We start from the raw sequence: 26,655 nt of genomic DNA, 5'->3' as shown, positions 1-26,655 counted from the left end.
TACAATCACAATTCTACATTTAAAATAAGCCCATAAATATTGGCAACCAATATAAATACCGAGATTTCCACACAAATAGTTCTTATTTAATGATAAGTTTCCCATAAAGATGATATATTAGATCTCAGACCCAGTGGGGCTTCCACTTAAAATGATTCCATCTTTACATCAACGTTAGTAATGGGTTAATATAACTCATACTTGCCTACCCTCCCGGTTCCCCGGAAAGGTAGGCAAGTGTCCCGCATCCGCCGCCGCTCCCGCACCCGCCCTTAGCTGCCCACAACGGAGCACAAGTGGGCGGTCCGAGGTGGACCCGATGACTCGATTCGCGCTGAATCGCGTCATCATAGCTCCACCCCCTGCTCTCCAGCCGCCTGTTTCATCGCCACTAGATAGCGGGGGGTGGAGCACAATCACGTAATTTATGCCGTCACGCCCAGGACACGCCCCCTCACTACCGGACACGCCCCCTGTTCGCAGACCAGGCTGCTCCCTCCCGGAAGAGGGGGCAGCAATATCGGCAAGTATGACATACTGTAACTCAGTTAGATTAGCATGCAGAATTCTCCAATTTATTAGCACTTTCAAAGCAGTTAGTGCACACATGCAATGCAGCAGAAATAGAATCCAGCAAACACTTAGGGTACACCATGCAATACACCCAAATAGGTACCTTTCCTCGTTGCTGTAATGTAGAGATGAGCGGGTTCGGTTTCTCTGAATCCGAACCCGCACGAACTTCATGGTTTTTTTCACGGGTCCGAGCGACTCGGATCTTCCCGCCTTGCTCGGTTAACCCGAGCGCGCCCGAACGTCATCATGACGCTGTCGGATTCTCGCGAGACTCGGATTCTATATAAGGAGCCGCGCGTCGCCGCCATTTTCACACGTGCATTGAGATTGATAGGGAGAGGACGTGGCTGGCGTCCTCTCCATTTAGATTAGGAGAGAGAGAGAGAGATTGACCTGAGGCTGATACTGTAGAGAGAGAGTGCAGAGTTTAGTGACTGACCACAGTGACCACCAGCAGTGCAGTTGTTTTATTTAATATATCCGTTCTCTGCCTGAAAAAAAACGGTACACACAGTGACTCAGTCACATACCATATCTGTGTGCACTGCTCAGCCCAGTGTGCTGCATGCCTGCATCATCTATGTATATATTATATATCTGACTGTGCTTAGCTCACACAGCTTATAATTGTGGGGGAGACTGGGGAGCACTGCAGTGCCAGTTATAGGTTATAGCAGGAGCCAGGAGTACAAGACAGTCACATACCATATCTGTGTGCACTGCTCAGCCCAGTGTGCTGCATCATCTATGTATATATTATATATCTGACTGTGCTCAGCTCACACAGCTTATAATTGTGGGGGAGACTGGGGAGCACTGCAGTGCCAGTTATAGGTTATAGCAGGAGCCAGGAGTACATATTATATTAAAATTAAACAGTGCACACTTTTGCTGCAGGAGTGCCACTGCCAGTGTGACTGACCAGTGACCTGACCACACTGACCACCAGTATAGTTAGTAGTATACTATATTGTGATTGCCTGAAAAAGTTAAACACTCGTCGTGTGACTTCACTTGTGTGGTGTTTTTTTTTTTATTCTATAAAAAACTCATTCTGCTGACAGACAGTGTCCAGCAGGTCCGTCATTATATAATATATATACCTGTCCGGCTGCAGTAGTGATATATATATATTTTTTATATCATTATTTATCATCCAGTCGCAGCAGACACAGTACGGTAGTTCACGGCTGTAGCTACCTCTGTGTCGGCACTCGGCAGTCCATCCATAATTGTATACCACCTACCCGTGGTTTTTTTTTCTTTCTTCTTTATACATACATACTACGACATCTCTTTATCAACCAGTCTATATTAGCAGCAGACACAGTACAGTACGGTAGTTCACGGCTGTGGCTACCTCTGTGTCGGCACTCGGCAGTCCGTCCATAATTGTATACCACCTACCCGTGGTTTTTTTTTCTTTCTTCTTCATACATACATACTACGACATCTCTTTATCAACCAGTCTATATTAGCAGCAGACACAGTACAGTACGGTAGTTCACGGCTGTGGCTACCTCTGTGTCGGCACTCGGCAGTCCGTCCATAATTGTATACCACCTAACCGTGGTTTTTTTTTCTTTCTTCTTCATACATACATACTACGACATCTCTTTATCAACCAGTCTATATTAGCAGCAGACACAGTACGGTAGTTCACGGCTGTAGCTACCTCTGTGTCGGCACTCGGCAGTCCGTCCATAATTGTATACTAGTATCCATCCATCTCCATTGTTTACCTGAGGTGCCTTTTAGTTGTGCCTATTAAAATATGGAGAACAAAAATGTTGAGGTTCCAAAATTAGGGAAAGATCAAGATCCACTTCCACCTCGTGCTGAAGCTGCTGCCACTAGTCATGGCCGAGACGATGAAATGCCAGCAACGTCGTCTGCCAAGGCCGATGCCCAATGTCATAGTACAGAGCATGTCAAATCCAAAACACCAAATATCAGTAAAAAAAGGACTCCAAAACCTAAAATAAAATTGTCGGAGGAGAAGCGTAAACTTGCCAATATGCCATTTACCACACGGAGTGGCAAGGAACGGCTGAGGCCCTGGCCTATGTTCATGGCTAGTGGTTCAGCTTCACATGAGGATGGAGGCACTCAGCCTCTCGCTAGAAAAATGAAAAGACTCAAGCTGGCAAAAGCAGTAGCACCGCAAAGAACTGTGCGTTCTTCGAAATCCCAAATCCACAAGGAGAGTCCAATTGTGTCGGTTGCGATGCCTGACCTTCCCAACACTGGACGTGAAGAGCATGCGCCTTCCACCATTTGCACGCCCCCTGCAAGTGCTGGAAGGAGCACCCGCAGTCCCAGTTCCTGATAGTCAGATTGAAGATGTCAGTGTTGAAGTACACCAGGATGAGGAGGATATGGGTGTTGCTGGCGCTGGGGAGGAAATTGACCAGGAGGATTCTGATGGTGAGGTGGTTTGTTTAAGTCAGGCACCCGGGGAGACACCTGTTGTCCGTGGGAGGAATATGGCCGTTGACATGCCTGGTGAAAATACCAAAAAAATCAGCTCTTCGGTGTGGAACTATTTCAACAGAAATGCGGACAACAGGTGTCAAGCCGTGTGTTCCCTTTGTCAAGCTGTAATAAGTAGGGGTAAGGACGTTAACCACCTCGGAACATCCTCCCTTATACGTCACCTGCAGCGCATTCATAATAAGTCAGTGACAAGTTCAAAAACTTTGGGTGACAGCGGAAGCAGTCCACTGACCAGTAAATCCCTTCCTCTTGTAACCAAGCTCACGCAAACCACCCCACCAACTCCCTCAGTGTCAATTTCCTCCTTCCCCAGGAATGCCAATAGTCCTGCAGGCAATGTCACTGGCAATTCTGACGAGTCCTCTCCTGCCTGGGATTCCTCCGATGCATCCTTGCGTGTAACGCCTACTGCTGCTGGCGCTGCTGTTGTTGCTGCTGGGAGTCGATGGTCATCCAGAGGGGAAGTCGTAAGCCCACTTGTACTACTTCCAGTAAGCAATTGACTGTTCAACAGTCCTTTGCGAGGAAGATGAAATATCACAGCAGTCATCCTGCTGCAAAACGGATAACTGAGGCCTTGACAACTATGTTGGTGTTAGACGTGCGTCCGGTATCCGCCGTTAGTTCACAGGGAACTAGACAATTTATTGAGGCAGTGTGCCCCCGTTACCAAATACCATCTAGGTTCCACTTCTCTAGGCAGGCGATACCGAGAATGTACACGGACGTCAGAAAAAGACTCACCAGTGTCCTAAAAAATGCAGTTGTACCCAATGTCCACTTAACCACGGACATGTGGACAAGTGGAGCAGGGCAGGGTCAGGACTATATGACTGACAGCCCACTGGGTAGATGTATGGACTCCCGCCGCAAGAACAGCAGCGGCGGCACCAGTAGCAGCATCTCGCAAACGCCAACTCTTTCCTAGGCAGGCTACGCTTTGTATCACCGGTTTCCAGAATACGCACACAGCTGAAAACCTCTTACGGCAACTGAGGAAGATCATCGCGGAATGGCTTACCCCAATTGGACTCTCCTGTGGATTTGTGGCATCGGACAACGCCAGCAATATTGTGTGTGCATTAAATATGGGCAAATTCCAGCACGTCCCATGTTTTGCACATACCTTGAATTTGGTGGTGCAGAATTATTTAAAAAACGACAGGGGCGTGCAAGAGATGCTGTCGGTGGCCAGAAAAATTGCGGGACACTTTCGGCGTACAGGCACCACGTACAGAAGACTGGAGCACCACCAAAAACTACTGAACCTGCCCTGCCATCATCTGAAGCAAGAAGTGGTAACGAGGTGGAATTCAACCCTCTATATGCTTCAGAGGTTGGAGGAGCAGCAAAAGGCCATTCAAGCCTATACAATTGAGCACGATATAGGAGGTGGAATGCACCTGTCTCAAGCGCAGTGGAGAATGATTTCAACGTTGTGCAAGGTTCTGATGCCCTTTGAACTTGCCACACGTGAAGTCAGTTCAGACACTGCCAGCCTGAGTCAGGTCATTCCCCTCATCAGGCTTTTGCAGAAGAAGCTGGAGACATTGAAGGAGGAGCTAACACGGAGCGATTCCGCTAGGCATGTGGGACTTGTGGATGGAGCCCTTAATTCGCTTAACAAGGATTCACGGGTGGTCAATCTGTTGAAATCAGAGCACTACATTTTGGCCACCGTGCTCGATCCTAGATTTAAAGCCTACCTTGGATCTCTCTTTCCGGCAGACACAAGTCTGCTGGGGTTGAAAGACCTGCTGGTGAGAAAATTGTCAAGTCAAGCGGAACGCGACCTGTCAACATCTCCTCCTTCACATTCTCCCGCAACTGGGGGTGCGAGGAAAAGGCTCAGAATTCCGAGCCCACCCGCTGGCGGTGATGCAGGGCTGTCTGGAGCGACTGCTGATGCTGACATCTGGTCCGGACTGAAGGACCTGACAACGATTACGGACATGTCGTCTACTGTCACTGCATATGATTCTCTCACCATTGAAAGAATGGTGGAGGATTATATGAGTGACCGCATCCAAGTAGGCACGTCACACAGTCCATACTTATACTGGCAGGAAAAAGAGGCAATTTGGAGGCCATTGCACAAACTGGCTTTATTCTACTAAGTTGCCCTCCCACAAGTGTGTACTCCGAAAGAGTGTTTAGTGCCGCCGCTCACCTTGTCAGCAATCGGCGTACGAAGGTTACATCCAGAAAATGTGGAGAAGATGATGTTCATTAAAATGAATTATAATCAATTCCTCCGCGGAGACATTGACCAGCAGCAATTGCCTCCACAAAGTACACAGGGAGCTGAGATGGTGGATTCCAGTGGGGACGAATTGATAATCTGTGAGGAGGGGGATGTACACGGTGATATATCGGAGGGTGATGATGAGGTGGACATCTTGCCTCTGTAGAGCCAGTTTGTGCAAGGAGAGATTAATTGCTTCTTTTTTGGGGGGGGTCCAAACCAACCCGTCATATCAGTCACAGTCGTGTGGCAGACCCTGTCACTGAAATGATGGGTTGGTTAAAGTGTGCATGTCCTGTTTTGTTTATACAACATAAGGGTGGGTGGGAGGGCCCAAGGACAATTCCATCTTGCACCTCTTTTTTCTTTTATTTTTCTTTGCGTCATGTGCTGTTTGGGGAGGGTTTTTTGGAAGGGACATCCTGCGTGACACTGCAGTGCCACTCCTAAATGGGCCCGGTGTTTGTGTCGGCCACTAGGGTCGCTAATCTTACTCACACAGTCAGCTACCTCATTGCGCCTCTTTTTTTCTTTGCGTCATGTGCTGATTGGGAGGGTTTTTTGGAAGGGACATCCTGCGTGACACTGCAGTGCCACTCCTAAATGGGCCCGGTGTTTGTGTCGGCCACTAGGGTCGCTAATCTTACTCACACAGTCAGCTACCTCATTGCGCCTCTTTTTTTTCTTTGCGTCATGTGCTGATTGGGGAGGGTTTTTTGGAAGGGACATCCTGCGTGACACTGCAGTGCCACTCCTAAATGGGCCCGGTGTTTGTGTCGGCCACTAGGGTCGCTAATCTTACTCACACAGTCAGCTACCTCATTGCGCCTCTTTTTTTCTTTGCGTCATGTGCTGATTGGGGAGGGTTTTTTGGAAGGGACATCCTGCGTGACACTGCAGTGCCACTCCTAAATGGGCCCGGTGTTTGTGTCGGCCACTAGGGTCGCTAATCTTACTCACACAGTCAGCTACCTCATTGCGCCTCTTTTTTTCTTTGCGTCATGTGCTGATTGGGGAGGGTTTTTTGGAAGGGACATCCTGCGTGACACTGCAGTGCCACTCCTAAATGGGCCCGGTGTTTGTGTCGGCCACTAGGGTCGCTAATCTTACTCACACAGTCAGCTACCTCATTGTGCCTCTTTTTTTCTTTGCGTCATGTGCTGATTGGGGAGGGTTTTTTGGAAGGGACATCCTGCGTGACACTGCAGTGCCACTCCTAAATGGGCCCGGTGTTTGTGTCGGCCACTAGGGTCGCTAATCTTACTCACACAGTCAGCTACCTCATTGCGCCTCTTTTTTTCTTTGCGTCATGTGCTGATTGGGAGGGTTTTTTGGAAGGGACATCCTGCGTGACACTGCAGTGCCACTCCTAAATGGGCCCGGTGTTTGTGTCGGCCACTAGGGTCGCTAATCTTACTCACACAGTCAGCTACCTCATTGCGCCTCTTTTTTTCTTTGCGTCATGTGCTGATTGGGGAGGGTTTTTTGGAAGGGACATCCTGCGTGACACTGCAGTGCCACTCCTAAATGGGCCCGGTGTTTGTGTCGGCCACTAGGGTCGCTAATCTTACTCACACAGTCAGCTACCTCATTGCGCCTCTTTTTTTCTTTGCGTCATGTGCTGATTGGGAGGGTTTTTTGGAAGGGACATCCTGCGTGACACTGCAGTGCCACTCCTAAATGGGCCCGGTGTTTGTGTCGGCCACCAGGGTCGCTAATCTTACTCACACAGTCAGCTACCTCATTGCGCCTCTTTTTTTCTTTGCGTCATGTGCTGATTGGGAGGGTTTTTTGGAAGGGACATCCTGCGTGACACTGCAGTGCCACTCCTAAATGGGCCCGGTGTTTGTGTCGGCCACTAGGGTCGCTAATCTTACTCACACAGTCAGCTACCTCATTGCGCCTCTTTTTTTCTTTGCGTCATGTGCTGATTGGGGAGGGTTTTTTGGAAGGGACATCCTGCGTGACACTGCAGTGCCACTCCTAAATGGGCCCGGTGTTTGTGTCGGCCACTAGGGTCGCTAATCTTACTCACACAGTCAGCTACCTCATTGCGCCTCTTTTTTTCTTTGCGTCATGTGCTGATTGGGGAGGGTTTTTTGGAAGGGACATCCTGCGTGACACTGCAGTGCCACTCCTAAATGGGCCCGGTGTTTGTGTCGGCCACTAGGGTCGCTTATCTTACTCACACAGTCAGCTACCTCATTGCGCCTCTTTTTTTTCTTTGCGTCATGTGCTGATTGGGGAGGGTTTTTTGGAAGGGACATCCTGCGTGACACTGCAGTGCCACTCCTAGATGGGCCAGGTGTTTGTGTCGGCCACTAGTGTCGCTTAGCTTAGTCATCCAGCGACCTTGGTGCAAATTTTAGGACTAAAAATAATATTGTGAGGTGTGAGGTATTCAGAATAGACTGAAAATGAGTGGAAATTATGGTTTTTGAGGTTAATAATAATATGGGATCAAAATGACCCCCAAATTCTATGATTTAAGCTGTTTTTTAGTGTTTTTTTAAAAAAACACCCGAATCCAAAACACACCCGAATCCGACAAAAAAAATTCGGTGAGGTTTTGCCAAAACGCGGTCGAACCCAAAACACGGCCGCGGAACCGAACCCAAAACCAAAACACAAAACCCGAAAATTTCAGGCGCTCATCTCTACTGTAATGACGAGCAGCTTTTAAGTTTTAACCAGGATCGCACACTGGTAGATGAACTTCTGTTCCTCTTTCCTTAGCACTGTGGTAAGCATTCTTCCCAACTTCTGTCCCGTGGAAGTAGGGACACACTGCGCTGAAGGCGCGACCGAAAAGGGGTGGAGCTTCTGGTAGAGGGTGGGGCCTCACAGTAAGGGGGCGGGCCTATATCAGCAAACCCCTCCATTTTCGTCATTTTAGGGGCGTGTCCAGCGTTCCATGAGCTCCTCTCTTTGTGCTGATAGATGCCGGTATCTATTCAGTGTGATCACCGGCTGCTCTGCAAAGCAGAGTAGCGGTGATCACTACCTCTCCCAACTGCCCCCCAGCCCGCGGGACACTGCGGCCAGCGGGAGGGACAGCGGGACAGTGTCCAATTAGCGGGACTGTCCCGCTGAAATTGGGACAGTTGGGAGGTATGGGTAAGGGCTGAAACACACTACACGGCTTTTGCCGGCCGGGAAAAAGCCGGACGGCTTTTTCCCGTGCCGGCATTGTAGTTAACAGTGTGAGGGCTAGGGTGCCTTCACACTGCACGGCCCCGGCCCGGCTGCCGGGTTGCAGCCGGGTCTCACCACTGGAAGGTCCGGCGGCCGGGCGGCCGCCGGGCCGTCTTTGGAGCCAGTGAACCGTGTGTGTGAAGGGGAGCTTTCACACACAACGGTTTTTACTGTAGCCGTGTATGATGCTGCGCATGCGCACAGCATCACACACGGCTAAAAGCCGTCCTGTGTGACAGACACTGCCGGTTTCTCCCGGATGGCAAAAAGCCGGACAAAGTTTGTCCGGCTTTTTGCCATCCGGGAAAAACCGGAGTGTGTGTTACAGCCCTAAGGCAGTGTAGCAAGCCGGCCGGCTCCAACAATTTTAAAACCAAACAGAAGGTCTGCAGAGGTTAGGAATAATGGGGGTAATTCAGATCTGATCGCAGGAGCAACTTTATTAGCAGTTGGGCAATACCATGTGCACTGCGGGGGGGGGGGTGTAAAATGTGCAGAGAGAGTTAGATTTGGGTGTGGTGTGTTCAAACTGAAATCTAAATTACAGTGTAAAAATAAAGCGGCCAGTATTTACCCTGCACAGAAACAATATCACCCACCCAAATCTAACTCTCTCTGCACGTTATATCTGCCCCACCTGCACTGCACATGGGGGGTAATTCCAAGTTGATTGCAGCAGGATTTTTGTTAGCAATTGGGCAAAACCATGGTGGTCATTCCGAGTTGTTCGCTCGGTAATTTTCTTCGCATCGCAGCGATTTTCCGCTTATTGCGCATGCGCAATGTTAGCACTGCGACTGCGCCAAGTAAATTTGCTATGCAGTTAGGTATTTTACTCACGGCATTACGAGGTTTTTTCTTCGTTCTGGTGATCGTAATGTGATTGACAGGAAGTGGGTGTTTCTGGGCGGAAACTGGCCGTTTTATGGGTGTGTGTGAAAAAACGCAGCCGTTTCTGGGGGAAAAAACGCGGGAGTGGCTGGAGAAACGGAGGAGTGTCTGGGCGAACGCTGGGTGTGTTTGTGACGTCAAACCAGGAACGACAAGCACTGAACTGATCACACTGGCAGAGTAAGTCTCGAGCTACTCAGAAACTGCACAGAGATGTCTTTTCGCAATATTGCGAAACTTTCGTTCGCAATTTTGATAAGCTAAGATTCACTCCCAGTAGGCGGCAGCTTAGCGTGTGCAATGCTGCTAAAAGCAGCTTGCGAGCGAACAACTCGGAATCACCCCCCATGTGCACTGCAGGGAGGCAGATGTAACATGTGCAGAGAGAGTTAGATTTGGGTGGGGTGTGTTCAATCTGCAATCTAATTTGCAGTGTAAAAATAAAGCAGCCAGTATTTACCCTGAACAGAAACAAAATAACCCACCCAAATCTAACTCTCTCTACACATGTTATATCTACCTCCTCTGCAGTGCACATGGTTTTGCCCAATTGCTATCAAAAATCCTGCTGCGATCGACTTGGAATTACCCCCATGGTTTTGCCCAACTGCTAACAAATTTGCTGCTGCAATCAGGTCTGAATTACCCCCAATGTCCTGTCCTGTACAGGACAGGATATTGGCCCTCATTCCGAGTTGATCACAATTTCTGCTTCATCAAGGGGGGAAAGCGCCGGTCTGCATGCTGGGGGACCTCGCCCAGCGATGGACACGCCCCCAGCATGCGATCCAAAGGAAAGCAAATTCTGCTGATTAGCAAAATTTGCTATCCTTACTGAATTATCCCCTAAATGTAAAACCCTATTATATTTAGCCCGCAACTCGTAAATGTAATAGCCTGCGAATTCTAGTTCAAGGCTATTACAAGTGCAAGTCCGTACAAGTTTTTTGGTGGTTAAGCTCACACCTTGTAATGCAAGTTTCATTACAAGGTGCAAGTTGTACGGGAGCATGTACAGATCAGTAAAATCCATGCGTGCATCTGTGTGTTAGGGGGAAATCCTATTAGCCCCAGTAAAATCCAGGGGTGGGATGTATTAAGATACATCGCCGCCCCTCGCCACTTATCGCAGCGATGTTGATCGCATATGTTAGTACATATCGCAATGCGGTAATGGAGGCCCCCCGCGATACCTGTGAGGTGGTCTGTGAGGAGTCTCCGTCACCTCCCAGGGGTCTCCACACTGCCTAGACGCCGGGAAGCAGCAGCAGGCTGCCCCCGGCGCCTCCTCCTCCCCCCTGCAGCCGGAAGGACCTCCGGCTGCGTTGCTAGGGGGAGGAGGAGATTACCTTCTGGGTCCAGGGCTGCCTGGAGGAAGGTAAGCTGGGGGGGAGGGGGGAGGCGACTGCAGCGGGGGGCGGCGGAGGCGGCGGGTTGCGTCAGTCGGCGATAAGAAGCCCATAGGCTTCTATAGGGTATCGTCATCCAGAGATGGCGATACCCTGGCCGGCGAAAAACCGGCGGTGGGGTCTTAGTACATTTGAAAATGCGGTAAAACACCCGTTTTCGGGGGTTTAACAGCATTTTTCCTTTAGTACATCCCGCCCCAGGTGCGAAAAACGTATGTTTTACAGCATTTTTCCCGATGTTTCACCAATTTTTTTTTTTACAGGCGATCCAGATTGATTGCTTGTAAAAAAAAAAATGCCCTTTCTCCTGAAAACATACAGGTTCTGTGAAACTTGTGTGTTTTCGGTAGAAACAGCCCCGTTTTTCGCACGAAAACGGGGCTGTTTTTGGGGATTTGGTTTTGCCTGCCTGAGGCAGGCGAAACAAAATCCCAGATGAGCGGGACAACCTGCAGCGTCCCATGCCCGCTGCAGCAGCAGCAGGCTGGGACTGCAGGCATGACGCTGCGGTCCGGAAGCTGCCACTCGGTGCGGTGACCCCCGACGGTGAAGCCGTGGCAGCGCCGTAACCACATCCCCCCCTCTCCCTCACCTCCAGCAGCGGTCACATGACAGGGGAGCACCCATGTGAAAGGGCGGAGCAGGAGGAGCAGCGCTGCACCGGGAGCTGTCAGCAGCCGGCACCCAGTGCAGCATCAGGTAACCCCCGATAAGCCAACCGCTCATGCTGGCGTATCAGGGGTAATAGGACAGCCTCCGGCAGGACAATTAGCCCCGGTAAATTACCAAGGCTAATTTGATATCCCCAAAATAGTTAAAAGAAAAAAGTAAAAAACAGAAAAAATAGGATGTGATGTCCGTCCGCCCTGAAGCATAACCATAAATGAGACAGCGCTTCTCACTTTGATCACAATTTTTATACAGTAATAATTTAAGAATGAACAATACATAGATACCGGCCAGTATCGTACACTATCAAAAATAAATACAATCACAATTCTACATTTAAAATAAGCCCATAAATATTGGCAACCAATATAAATACCGAGATTTCCACACAAATAGTTCTTATTTAATGATAAGTTTCCCATAAAGATGATATATTAGATCTCAGACCCAGTGGGGCTTCCACTTAAAATGATTCCATCTTTACATCAACGTTAGTAATGGGTTAATATAACTCATACTTGCCTACCCTCCCGGTTCCCCGGAAAGGTAGGCAAGTGTCCCGCATCCGCCGCCGCTCCCGCACCCGCCCTTAGCTGCCCACAACGGAGCACAAGTGGGCGGTCCGAGGTGGACCCGATGACTCGATTCGCGCTGAATCGCGTCATCATAGCTCCACCCACTGCTCTCCAGCGCCTGTTTCATTGCCACTAGATAGCGGGGGGTGGAGCACAATCACGTAATTTATGCCGTCACGCCCAGGACACGCCCCCTCACTACCGGACACGCCCCCTGTTCGCAGACCAGGCTGCTCCCTCCCGGAAGAGGGGGCAGCAATATCGGCAAGTATGACATACTGTAACTCAGTTAGATTAGCATGCAGAATTCTCCAATTTATTAGCACTTTCAAAGCAGTTAGTGCACACATGCAATGCAGCAGAAATAGAATCCAGCAAACACTTAGGGTACACCATGCAATACACCCAAATAGGTACCTTTCCTCGTTGCTGTAATGACGAGCAGCTTTTAAGTTTTAACCAGGATCGCACACTGGTAGATGAACTTCTGTTCCTCTTTCCTTAGCACTGTGGTAAGCATTCTTCCCAACTTCTGTCCCGTGGAAGTAGGGACACACTGCGCTGAAGGCGCGACCGAAAAGGGGTGGAGCTTCTGGTAGAGGGTGGGGCCTCACGGTAAAGGGGCGGGCCTATATCAGCAAACCCCTCCATTTTCGTCATTTTAGGGGCGTGTCCAGCGTTCCATGAGCTCCTCTCTTTGTGCTGATAGATGCCGGTATCTATTCAGTGTGATCACCGGCTGCTCTGCAAAGCAGAGTAGCGGTGATCACTACCTCTCCCAACTGCCCCCCAGCCCGCGGGACACTGCGGCCAGCGGGAGGGACAGCGGGACAGTGTCCAATTAGCGGGACTGTCCCGCTGAAATTGGGACAGTTGGGAGGTATGGGTAAGGGCTGAAACACACTACACGGCTTTTGCCGGCCGGGAAAAAGCCGGACGGCTTTTTCCCGTGCCGGCATTGTAGTTAACAGTGTGAGGGCTAGGGTGCCTTCACACTGCACGGCCCCGGCCCGGCTGCCGGGTTGCAGCCGGGTCTCACCACTGGAAGGTCCGGCGGCCGGGCGGCCGCCGGGCCGTCTTTGGAGCCAGTGAACCGTGTGTGTGGAGGGGAGCTTTCACACACAACGGTTTTTACTGTAGCCGTGTATGATGCTGCGCATGCGCACAGCATCACACACGGCTAAAAGCCGTCCTGTGTGACAGACACTGCCGGTTTCTCCCGGATGGCAAAAAGCCGGACAAAGTTTGTCCGGCTTTTTGCCATCCGGGAAAAACCGGAGTGTGTGTTACAGCCCTAAGGCAGTGTAGCAAGCCGGCCGGCTCCAACAATTTTAAAACCAAACAGAAGGTCTGCAGAGGTTAGGAATAATGGGGGTAATTCAGATCTGATCGCAGGAGCAACTTTATTAGCAGTTGGGCAATACCATGTGCACTGCGGGGGGGGGGGTGTAAAATGTGCAGAGAGAGTTAGATTTGGGTGTGGTGTGTTCAAACTGAAATCTAAATTACAGTGTAAAAATAAAGCAGCCAGTATTTACCCTGCACAGAAACAATATCACCCACCCAAATCTAACTCTCTCTGCACGTTATATCTGCCCCACCTGCACTGCACATGGGGGGTAATTCCAAGTTGATTGCAGCAGGATTTTTGTTAGCAATTGGGCAAAACCATGGTGGTCATTCCGAGTTGTTCGCTCTGTAATTTTCTTCGCATCGCAGCGATTTTCCGCTTATTGCGCATGCGCAATGTTAGCACTGCGACTGCGCCAAGTAAATTTGCTATGCAGTTAGGTATTTTACTCACGGCATTACGAGGTTTTTTCTTCGTTCTGGTGATCGTAATGTGATTGACAGGAAGTGGGTGTTTCTGGGCGGAAACTGGCCGTTTTATGGGTGTGTGTGAAAAAACGCAGCCGTTTCTGGGGGAAAAAACGCGGGAGTGGCTGGAGAAACGGAGGAGTGTCTGGGCGAACGCTGGGTGTGTTTGTGACGTCAAACCAGGAATGACAAGCACTGAACTGATCGCAGATGCCGAGTAAGTCTCGAGCTACTCAGAAACTGCTAAGAGGTGTCTTTTCGCAATATTGCGAAACTTTCGTTCGCAATTTTGATAAGCTAAGATTCACTCCCAGTAGGCGGCGGCTTAGCGTGTGCAATGCTGCTAAAAGCAGCTTGCGAGCGAACAACTCGGAATCACCCCCCATGTGCACTGCAGGGAGGCAGATGTAACATGTGCAGAGAGAGTTAGATTTGGGTGGGGTGTGTTCAATCTGCAATCTAATTTGCAGTGTTAAAATAAAGCAGCCAGTATTTACCCTGAACAGAAACAAAATAACCCACCCAAATCTAACTCTCTCTACACATGTTATATCTACCTCCTCTGCAGTGCACATGGTTTTGCCCAATTGCTATCAAAAATCCTGCTGCGATCGACTTGGAATTACCCCCATGGTTTTGCCCAACTGCTAACAAATTTGCTGCTGCAATCAGGTCTGAATTACCCCAATGTCCTGTCCTGTACAGGACAGGATATTGGCCCTCATTCCGAGTTGATCGCACGCTGCAATTTTTTTCAGCCGTGTGATCAGATAGTCGCCGCCTATGGGGGAGTGTATTTTAGCTTAGCAAGTGTGCGATCGCATGTGCATGGGAGCTGTGCAAAAAGTTTTTGTGCAGTTTCTGAGTAGCTCAGAACTTACTCAGCCGCTGCGATCACTTCAGCCTGTCAGGTCCCGGAACTGACGTCAGACACCCGCCCTGCAAACGCCTGGACACGCCTGCGTTTTCCACAGCACTCCCAGAAAACGGTCAGTTGCCACCCACAATCGCGTTCCTACTGTCAATCACCTTGCAATCGCCGTTGCGATCACGTTCTTCGTAAGGTCCCACGCTGCCCAGCGTTTCCCGTCGCCGGGCAGCGGCGTGCCTGCGCATTGTGGTCGGTTTTTGTATGGTTTTCTGTTTGAGGTAATTGGGATCAATTCCTCGAGACTAGCCGCTCCCACTTTGATTAATGACGGCGCCAGGTGTATACATGTAGTAAAGCATAAGCAGCCGCAGGCTCTTATTAGCCGGTCCTGGTTCTTAAAATTCAAGAGAAAAACTGTGTAGGGTTCCCCTGAATTTTAAGAACCAGCACCGGGCTCTTGGACTGGTCCTGGTTCTATAAATATGGTAAACAAAATTATTAGGGTCACCTGTATTTTTAAAACCAGCACAAGGCTCCACTAGCTGGAGGGTAATGCCACAGCCAGGGGACACCCTTGACGGGGTACTGTTGCCGAATCATTAACTCCCCCCCCCTAACTAGTCATCCAAGGCCATTGAAAGTGGGGACCATCACAATAAAGGGGTCCCACCCCACCAGGGCACCAAAGGCCAGGGCGGAAGCCCGGGGCTATCCCAGGCACACCTAGGCTGTGATCACATCTACTTGTCCAGTAGAATCCACAATCCCTGTAAAAAAAAATATTCCATACTCAACTACCCTGGTGTATTTTAAGTCCACTTTGGTCCATGTAGGCATCCCAGGGGTTAAAAAAACAATACCAAAAGACCCATACCATGCCGGACAGAGGAGCACTATGTGGGCGGCAGTGGGCTGCGGTTTACACAAGACTCCTCCTTTGGCTTTGGCATATTTTTGTGTAGTCACTGCATACAAAAACGAAGCGGTGGTGAGTTAGCGTCCACCTATGCGTTAGCCCCAATGTGTCCAAAGTCCCAAGTACAGTATGTGTGTGCAGGTCTCATCTTCTGTGAATGGGAACCAGCATGAGATAGGCGTTTCTGGGCAGCAGGTGTCAAGACGAATGGAATGGCTTTTACTGATGGACGTGTTGAGACTCTTGAGAACATTTATACAGATCAGTGCGATTCTGAGCTCTGCGTACAGGGAAGCCTGTCTCTGACAGATCTCTTGCACCAAGTATGGGACTTGGGCAAGAGCCAATAATAATGCTGACTGTTCAGTGTCAGACCCGGGGGATGCAGTGATAGTTATAGGGCCCACACTTATTAGAGTGGCCTGCCTCCGGAAGGGGTGTGGCCAGCCTCTCTTATCCATTTAGGGGCCCATACTTATGGGTGTAACACATATATCTATACATATAATAAAACTGCAAGGGTTGTGTCTATACATAGCAAAATATATATATATATTTTGCATATATATATTACACACCACGAAAAATGCTCAGGCTACAAGCGTATATCTCAGGACCTGCTGCTTCTCCCATGAGCAGCTTTACGTGGCTTGCCCACGAGTTAGTAGCCCCAAGTATCTTTTTGAGTTAATCCCTGCAGGAAAAACTGCAAATATTGTTTTACAAAGAAATTTTGTGATCAATGTGTACAATATAAAATATACATCACAATATTAGATGGCAATATTAGTAGCCCCAAGTATCTTTTTGAGTTAATCCCTGCAGGAAAAACTGCAAATATTGTTTTACAAAGAAATTTTGTGATCAATGTGTACAATATAAAATATACATCACAATATTAGATGGCACTACTGTCTTTGTAAAATTATTTCCACTGCGCAATAACAGACATCCACGCGAGCAAAGTCGCAGGCAAACGCTAGTAATTTATAATTCAGGAGCACAGTCTGGAACCTGATCCCTAGAGCAGGGGTGAGACCGCAGGCAATGGGGCCCTCCGGGGGTTACTCCTGTATCCCTATGGGCCAGTCCAACCCTGTGACTGTTGCATCTGCAGATGCTAGAACAGGGGGCGGGACAGACTTGCATTGTCAGGTGCACAGATTTGTGTCTAGGCGGGTCATTTATATCTGATCGTAGAGACATGAGGAGGGATGCCAAGCACAGGGCTAGTTCCCCCCCGAATGTCTGGCTCTGCCCCCTTGCATGGGTGCATAAGCATCGCACGGCGGCGATGCTTTTGCACCCGGCGAGTAGCTCCCTGCCAGCACAGCTCCTGTACGCTGGCAGGCGGCTACCCGCCACACCCCGGGTCGCAGCGGCTGCGTGTGACGTCACGCAGCCGCCGTGGCCCCTCCCCTGCAATGGTCCAGACACGCCTGCATTGTCCGGACTGCGCCCCGCCAACAGCGTTCTAACACCGTAGGCACGCCCCATTTTTTTTCTGACACAGATCTTTTATGCATCCAACTCTAAATGGGGCCGATAAAATGTATCAAAGCAACTAATTTCATTTGAACGTCTACAGAATTTTGGTGGCAAGACGCAACTTCAGAGAAGCTTAGGAAGACCTAATTGCGCAAATGAGTAATAATACAAGTGACATTTTCAGGAAAAAGAAGAATAAACAGGGTGTCACTAAAATTTAGAGCATCATCTACTCTCAAGTAAACCAAAATGAAGTTATCCAGAGCAGTCCCTCTGTTTACAAGACCTCTAATCTTCTTCAGATGTTCAGGAGGACTCAATGCAGCTCGTACGGGGGTCAGGGGACACCTATAATACCTTATGTTATTGTATTAATCTTTCCTAATTGCGGCAGTTATGTCCTCAATACTTCCTGCAATCTGAGACATATGTGGCGTTGGGCAATTAGCTAAATGCCAACGAAGATCTGAGGAATGGACTTGTAGCTTTGACGATTCATGCAATTCTCTCATTTAGAAGTTTGCTCTGGGGCAATCAGCCTAATTTCCAGCAATTATCATTGGTGTACACAAGCAGCCGAGGGAAACGTTTCTGTAAATAGGTTTAGAGGTTTAAACAACAGTTGTTACACCAATCCCACCTGATAGATGTAGATAAGTTTATTGTATGGTTCAAGATTAAACACTTAGGAAAGATGGAGGTAAATAATTTGTGTTATATTTGCCGTGTGGAATACCCCATTGTGATCAGTTTACTTGTGGTGTTTAATGCACAGAACATCTGAAAAAATATAGATGATAATTTCTTCTTCTCCTATTTTACTTTTTCTTCGTATTCTTCTTCTTCTCCTTTTAATCTTATAAATGAGAATGTCTGTTTGTTTGCTTGTCTGATTGTGATAAACTCCGAAACCACTGAACCGATTGCGATGCATTTTTCACCATTGTGTAGACAGTTTTTCCAGGCAGGTTTAAGGCTAAGTATCATCACGATCAGTTGTCAGGGGGCTGTGGGCCAGGCTCCATGGAAAGGAGTCCCCTCCACTACCCTCGACAAGTCGGCAGTGATAGGTGTTCAGATGGAGCCACGATCATTGAGCGTGGCTTCGACGCACACATGACCCATTCGTGAATGGCAGTCCGCCTCACCGGGTGCACACAGTTGTTGAGACTCAAGCAGTTTAGGTGCAATGGACATTCAAAGCAACTAAGTTGATCAGTGGTGTGACCGATGGTGTATCTGATGTGTGACCAATGGTACATCCGATATGTGACCGATGGTGCATCTGATGTGTGACTGATGATGCACCCGATGTGTGACTGATGGTGCGTCTTTTCATGGAATGGAAACAGGACATGGCAAGAGAAGCTATGTGGACACAGGGTCTGGTTCAGAGACGTACGCATATGCCGGTGCAGCTACGACTCAGTACGTAGCGGCTGTGAGATATTATGCAAATGTCTCAGCAGCCAGGATGTGTGCTGAGAGGCTCATTGGAGGCGTCTCAGATCCGCCACTTGCGACGCAGGTATCAGACACACATCGGTCGATAATCAGAGTAACCCTATTGGCCCGCAGCATTGGCGTCTGAAATGAGACCCCAGAAACATTGCGACTGAGTACAGGATCGCAGTCACGCGCTGTAGCACGTCAAGAAACGGTCAAGGCATACGTCCGTGTGAGTGGCCACTCCCCCACAAACACTCCCTGACAAATTTTCACAGTGACCATCGCAACACATGCGCAGCGTGACATACGCATGCACGGTGGCAATAAATTGCTCCGCAGCGTACAACATCAACAAATGTTATCTCTAGAGGTTCAGCCATTGTCACTCCCTCATCCCGTCATACTGGGTACATTTCATAATTAGGGTATTGTTGTGTGTACGTATAAAAGACATAGCAAAAGCCAATTTTTAGCCCTAACCATGTCCCTGAATAGCAAGCCCACTGTATGTACCGCCAATTACATACCTCCCAACATGACCCTCTCCAGGAGGGACAGAATGCTCTGCTCCTGGACTTCCCTCTTAATGTATGATTGCCATCACCTGTGCTGAAACACCTTTCTTATCCATTTACCTGTTCCACACAGGTGCTGATAATCATAAATGATGAGAAAAGTCCAGAAGCAGAGCACTGTGTCCCTCCTGGAGAGGGTCATGTTGGGACTTGGGAGGTATGCAATTATTTCATATATGAACGCATATTTATTTGGTGGCATGCAGGTGGCAGAATCTACATGGCAGCAGCACAAGATCACAAAGTAACCTACCTCCATACATCCAACCTGAAACAAGGGGGGTTGTACCTTCTGGCTGTCCCTGAGGTATATTAAATATGTTGAGTGATCAATAGTGGGTTGTTTGTTTTTCTTTAGCGCTTATGCTATTGATCACTCAATACAGTATATTTGAAGTAGGATATTAGATTCTTCTAAATAGACCTCAGGTTCTCAAACTCTGTCCTCAGGACCCCACACAGTGCATGTTTTCCAGATCTCCCCACAGAATCACAAGTGAAATAATTAGCTCCACCTGTGGACCATTTAAAATGTGTAAGTGAGTAATGAATACACCTGTGCACCTGGAAAACAAGAACTGTTGGGAGTACTTGAGGACTGTGGTTGAGAACCACTGAAATAGACCATTACCACAATTCTAATGTACTATTACACAGGTTCTCAAACTCGGTCCTCGGGACCCCACACAGTGCATGTTTTGCAGATAACCCAGCAGGTGCACAGGTGTATTAATTACTCACTGCCACATTTTAAAAGGTCTGCAGGTGGAGCTAATTATTTCACTTGCGATTCTGTGAGGAGACCTGGAAAACATGCACTGTGTGGGGTCTTGGGGACCGAGTTTGAGAACCTGTGCACAATTACATTGTACATCTATACTGTATTAATACATTGTGTTGGTTTTTTTTGCCTTCATAATTTTCTAATTTTTAATACAGTACATCACAAGTCAGTTCACTTACAGAGCGCTGGGCACGCCGCCATAGTGCCGAAAATAGGGAGGGGGGGGGTCGTCGCTCATTAACGCAGCATTTCCTACAAGTCATGCCCCTGAGACTAGGCCATGCCTCCTTTTTGGGAGGGCGTCAGGGTTTCTTTTTCAAGTTGAAAGAAGTTGGGAGGTACGCAAATGAAGCACAACGGATCTTGGGGCCTAATTCAGTTATCAGTTGCAGTTTTTCTATATTAGCAAAACTGCAACAACTTACGATCACAAGCTGGGGGCCGCCCAGCACAGGGCAAGGCGAAGTAAGCCTGTGGAGAAGTTACCCATGGCAACCAATCAGCTGCTCCGTACAATTGCATAGTATGCAAATTATAAATGTTACTTCAATGCTGATTGGTTGCTATGGGCAACTTCTCCACTGGCTCACTTCACTCTTTTCACTGCTTCATAAATAGACCCCTAATAACCAATCAACCAGCTCCTTACTGCCATGTTACAGGCTGGGTTTGAAAAATGACAGTTAAGAGCTGATTAGCTGGTACTTTATCACCGTGCTATTTATCACTCTCCAAGGCTTGATAAATCTGGGTCAGGTGTTTAAATTTGCGGTGGCAAAATGGGTCGCTGTTGCCTAAAGCCCCATGGTGGTCTTATTCCTACTCTGCCACTGTTCTTCAATCTTAGCCGGACGTACAGAAATCTACGATGAGGTCTGATTAATCCACTGCACTCCACTGTAGCTCAGGCCTGCGTGGTGTAACCCTAGACTCTGTGACACACATCAGATTTCACAGCTCTTGTAGCACAAATTAACGCTACATTGTTTTATGACAAAAATCATTAACATTGCAATCCGACCCTGCATTTATGGCTTTTACTAATTTCCCCTGCACGCATGTCCGACACCACAACACCCCGACCTCCAGGGAAGGCGTAATGAATAGATTTATGGGCCTAACCAGTAATGGCCGCTGTAACGTGCCTGCAGATTATAACATAACTCAGCTCAGGGGCTGTGACTGAGTCAGTATGGCTTAGGACACAAGCAACACTTTCATCTTATTCTTAATGTTATCCAGGGCTGGGGTTATTTTATTTGTGATGTGGGCTAATTTTACTTCCTCCATCTTCCCCGTTACCATAGAGATCCCTGTGCCATCTGCCTAAACGAATAAGCGTAACAAACAAAATCATATCCAGATGATTGAACAAGAACCCAGCCTATGAGGCCATTCCCCAAATCCAGGCCAATGTTATCATGATGTGTAAAATAGCCGTAGGTTAATTGGTGATGAAATTGGCATACAGCTGCTGTATAGTTATTTAGTACTGCAGATATTGGCATCAGCATCCCAGTGGCATTAGCTATAGTGGGTGCAGGGCCTGGGTCCATGGCAGATGCGCTACAGCCGTACTCACTGTTACATGTAAACTGGCGATGGAGCGGAGCTTAAGTGGAACGGGGTGTTATACAGCTCATCAGCCAGTGGGTGTATGTGGGTAGCAGTGCACGCTCTCTGGAAAGTGGTTGTAAGGCATTGTGGTGCTATAACACAGCGACCAAGATGGCGCCTGCCTATCTGCAGTACTGGGTTCAGTGGCCCTCCTGGTAAAGGAGTGAAGCCTCTAATTTGCAGTCTCTCCCTCTTCAACTTGTTGGATATATTAACTTTTATGTCTTTTATAGATATTTTATATAGAGGTGCATTTGACACCACCATAGTCTTACATCAGTTTTATATAAGAGCCTCACAACGGATCTCCCTCTGGGGGATGAGAGGCGCAACAACATGAAGAGGCAACACTCAATGTAGTGTGATCATATATGCTGTCCCGATTCCATGATTCCAAAAATTTGGGCGTATCACAATTTTAGTATCAAACTATTTTATGACATTTCCCTATTGCCCTGATTTAAGGAGGACACGACAGCAGGATGGGAGATACATGTGGAGAACACAGAATTCAAAAGGCAGTTTCAGTAGAGGGAAAGGCACGGGCGAGTGATCAAGTGCATCGGACCACTGACCCCTCCCCCTTTGTACTGATTTCCCAGTTGGGAGTTATAGTTATAGTGCAGACCAGTTATGTATTTTTGGTTGTCTGCGGTGGTGGCTGCTTACCTGTCCTCCGGGTGATTGATGAGTGATGTCACCAGTAGGCAGGTCTTAGGTCAGACTGCAGTAGGGGCGAGGCTTAGATCCAGCGGCAGTTGGGGCGGGGCTTAGTCCTGACGCTGCTGAACAGGCTGGTTTCTATGGACTGCATCAGCTGCAGCCCAAAGAAGCCAGATACAGTAGGTCTGATGGTATAGCACTGGAGTGGCTTTCCATAGGAAGCGCTACCTCTGCTATCTCAGTCCGGCCTGGCTGTCTCCGGGGGTGAAAACACCTTCCCCTGGGACTGCCTGTCTAGCTGTAATTAGCAGGAGGCGCTTCCAATGGGAAGTCACTGCCACTGCTAAGCAGCCCCTGAGGGTGGCGGATTTTACTGGAGGGTCTGCAGTAGTGATGAGCGGGTTCGGTTTCTCGGAATCCGAACCCGCCGAACTTCAGCTTTTTTTACACGGGGCCGAGCAGGCTCGGATCCTCCCGCCTTGCTCGGTTAACCCGAGCGCGCCCGAACGTCATCATCCCGCTGTCGGATTCTCGCGAGGCTCGGATTCTATCGCGAGACTCGGATTCTATATAAGGAGCCGCGCGTCGCCGCCATTTTCACACGTGCATTGAGATTGATAGGGAGAGGACGTGGCTGGCGTCCTCTCCGTTTATAGAGAAGAGAGTAGAGAGTTAGAGACACTATTTACTAATTTTGGGGAGCATATTAGGACTGGAGTACTACTACTTGCTGATAGTGTGACCAGTGACCATTGACCACCAGTTTAATTAATCCGTTCTCTGCCTGAAAAAAAACGATACACAGTGTGACACAGTCACATACCATATCTGTGCTCAGCCTCAGTGTGCTGCATCATCATATGTAATACTGTATATCTGACTGTGCTGAGTGCTCACTGCTCACACAGCTTAATTGTGGGGGAGACTGGGGAGCAGTTAGAGCAGGAGTACATAAATAATATATTTTAAGTACAGTGCACACTTTTGCTGCCAGAGTGCCACACTGCCAGTGTGACTGACCAGTGACCACACTGACCACCAGTATATTGTGATTGTCTGCTTAGGACGGAGTACTACTTGCTGATAGTGTGACCAGTGACCAGTGACCACCACCAGTTTAATTAATCCGTTCTCTGCCTGAAAAAAAAACGATACACAGTGTGACACAGTCACACATACCATATCTGTGCTCAGCCCAGTGTGCTGCATCATATGTAATACTGTATATCATTATCTGACTGTGCTGAGTGCTCACTGCTCACACAGCTTAATTGTGGGGGAGACTGGGGAGCAGTTATAGCAGGAGTACATATTTTAAGTACAGTGCACACTTTTGCTGCCAGAGTGCCACTGCCAGTGTGACTGACCAGTGACCACTGACCACCAGTATATTGTGATTGTCTGCTGACCACCAGTATATTGTGATTGTCTGCCTGAAAAAGTTAAACACTCGTCGTGTGGTGTTTTTATAAACGCATTCTGCAGACAGTGTCCAGCAGGTCCGTCATTACATAATATATACCTGTCCGGCTGCAGTACTAGTGTGATATATATATATTTTCATTTTATCTCATTATCATCCAGTCTATATTAGCAGCAGACACAGTACGGTAGTCCACGGCTGTAGCTACCTCTGTGTCGGCAGTCGCTCGTCCATCCATAATTGTATACCACCTACCCGTGGTTTTTTTTTTTTTCTATCTTCTTGATACTAGTAGCTTACTTTAGGAGTCTGCAGTGCTGACAGACAGTGTCCAGCAGGTCCGTCATTACATAATATATACCTGTCCGGCTGCAGTACTAGTGTGATATATATATATATTTTAATTTTATCTCATTATCATCCAGTCTATATTAGCAGCAGACACAGTACGGTAGTCCACGGCTGTAGCTACCTCTGTGTCGGCAGTCGCTCGTCCATCCATAATTGTATACCACCTACCCGTGGTTTTTTTTTTCTTTTCTATCTTCTTGATACTAGTAGCTTACTTTAGGAGTCTGCAGTGCTGACAGACAGTGTCCAGCAGGTCCATCATTACATAATATATACCTGTCCGGCTGCAGTACTAGTGTGATATATATATATATTTTAATTTTATCTCATTATCATCCAGTCTATATTAGCAGCAGACACAGTACGGTAGTCCACGGCTGTAGCTACCTCTGTGTCGGCAGTCGCTCGTCATCCATAAGTATACTAGTATCCATCCATCTCCATTGTTTACCTGAGGTGCCTTTTAGTTGTGCCTATTAAAATATGGAGAACAAAAATGTTGAGGTTCCAAAAATAGGGAAAGATCAAGATCGACTTCCACCTCGTGCTGAAGCTGCTGCCACTAGTCATGGCCGAGACGATGAAATTCCATCAACGTCGTCTGCCAAGGCCGATGCCCAATGTCATAGTACAGAGCATGTAAAATCCAAAACACCAAATATCAGTAAAAAAAGGACTCAAAAATCTAAAATAAAATTGTCGGAGGAGAAGCGTAAACTTGCCAATATGCCATTTACCACACGGAGTGGCAAGGAACGGCTGAGGCCCTGGCCTATGTTCATGGCTAGTGGTTCAGCTTCACATGAGGATGGAAGCACTCAGCCTCTCGCTAGAAAAATGAAAAGACTCAAGCTGGCAAAAGCACAGCAAAGAACTGTGCATTCTTCGAAATCCCAAATCCACAAGGAGAGTCCAATTGTGTCGGTTGCGATGCCTGACCTTCCCAACACTGGACGTGAAGAGCATGCGCCTTCCACCATTTGCACGCCCCCTGCAAGTGCTGGAAGGAGCACCCGCAGTCCAGTTCCTGATAGTCAGATTGAAGATGTCAGTGTTGAAGTACACCAGGATGAGGAGGATATGGGTGTTGCTGGCGCTGGGGAGGAAATTGACAAGGAGGATTCTGATGGTGAGGTGGTTTGTTTAAGTCAGGCACCCGGGGAGACACCTGTTGTCCATGGGAGGAATATGGCCATTGACATGCCTGGTGAAAATACCAAAAAAATCAGCTCTTCGGTGTGGAAGAATTTCAACAGAAATGCGGACAACATTTGTCAAACCGTGTGTTGCCTTTGTCAAGCTGTAGTAAGTAGGGGTAAGGACGTTAACCACCTCGGAACATCCTCCCTTATACGTCACCTGCAGCGCATTCATAATAAGTCAGTGACAAGTTCAAAAACTTTGGGCGACAGCGGAAGCAGTCCACTGACCAGTAAATCCCTTCCTCTTGTAACCAAGCTCACGCAAACCACCCCACCAACTCCCTCAGTGTCAATTTCCTCCTTCCCCAGGAATGCCAATAGTCCTGCAGGCCATGTCACTGGCAATTCTGACGAGTCCTCTCCTGCCTGGGATTCCTCCGATGCATCCTTGCGTGTAACGCCTACTGCTGCTGGCACTGCTGTTGTTGCTGCTGGGAGTCGATGGTCATCCCAGAGGGGAAGTCGTAAGACCACTTTTACTACTTCCACCAAGCAATTGACTGTCCAACAGTCCTTTGCGAGGAAGATGAAATATCACAGCAGTCATCCTGCTGCAAAGCGGATAACTGAGGCCTTGGCATCCTGGGTGGTGAGAAACGTGGTTCCGGTATCCATCATTACTGCAGAGCCAACTAGAGACTTGTTGGAGGTACTGTGTCCCCGGTACCAAATACCATCTAGGTTCCATTTCTCTAGGCAGGCGATACCGAAAATGTACACAGACCTCAGAAAAAGAGTCACCAGTGTCCTAAAAAATGCAGCTGTACCCAATGTCCACTTAACCACGGACATGTGGACAAGTGGAGCAGGGTAGGGTCAGGACTATATGACTGTGACAGCCCACTGGGTAGATGTATGGACTCCCGCCGCAAGAACAGCAGCGGCGGCACCAGTAGCAGCATCTCGCAAACGCCAACTCTTTCCTAGGCAGGCTACGCTTTGTATTACCGGTTTCCAGAATACGCACACAGCTGAAAACCTCTTACGGCAACTGAGGAAGATCATCGCGGAATGGCTTACCCCAATTGGACTCTCCTGTGGATTTGTGGCATCGGACAACGCCAGCAATATTGTGTGTGCATTAAATCTGGGCAAATTCCAGCACGTCCCATGTTTTGCACATATCTTGAATTTGGTGGTGCAGAATTATTTAAAAAACGACAGGGGCGTGCAAGAGATGCTGTCGGTGGCCAGAAGAATTGCGGGACACTTTCGGCGTACAGGCACCACGTACAGAAGACATGAGCACCACCAAAAACGCCTGAACCTGCCCTGCCATCATCTGAAGCAAGAAGTGGTAACGAGGTGGAATTCAACCCTCTATATGCTTCAGAGGTTGGAGGAGCAGCAAAAGGCCATTCAAGCCTATACAATTGAGCACGATATAGGAGGTGGAATGCACCTGTCTCAAGCGCAGTGGAGAATGATTTCAACGTTGTGCA

At 48.4% G+C, this 26,655-nt stretch overlaps 1 long non-coding RNA gene across 1 annotated transcript in view; it reads right to left on the bottom strand.

Annotated features, from left to right (window-relative positions):
- LOC135050487 (uncharacterized) overlaps positions 1-12,712 on the bottom strand; it is an 81,886-nt gene extending 69,174 nt beyond the window's left edge. Inside the window, exon 1 of the long non-coding RNA XR_010241621.1 lies at positions 12,474-12,712. This is a non-coding gene — a long non-coding RNA (uncharacterized LOC135050487). The remainder of the gene's footprint in view (positions 1-12,473) is intronic.
- Between the last annotated feature and the right edge of the window lie 13,943 nt (positions 12,713-26,655).

Source organism: Pseudophryne corroboree, chromosome 2 (assembly GCF_028390025.1).
Source record: "Pseudophryne corroboree isolate aPseCor3 chromosome 2, aPseCor3.hap2, whole genome shotgun sequence".
NCBI lineage: Eukaryota > Metazoa > Chordata > Amphibia > Anura > Myobatrachidae > Pseudophryne > Pseudophryne corroboree.
The sequence above is the reverse complement of the archived record's forward strand: the minus strand, read 5'-3'. Positions and strand labels throughout refer to the sequence as shown.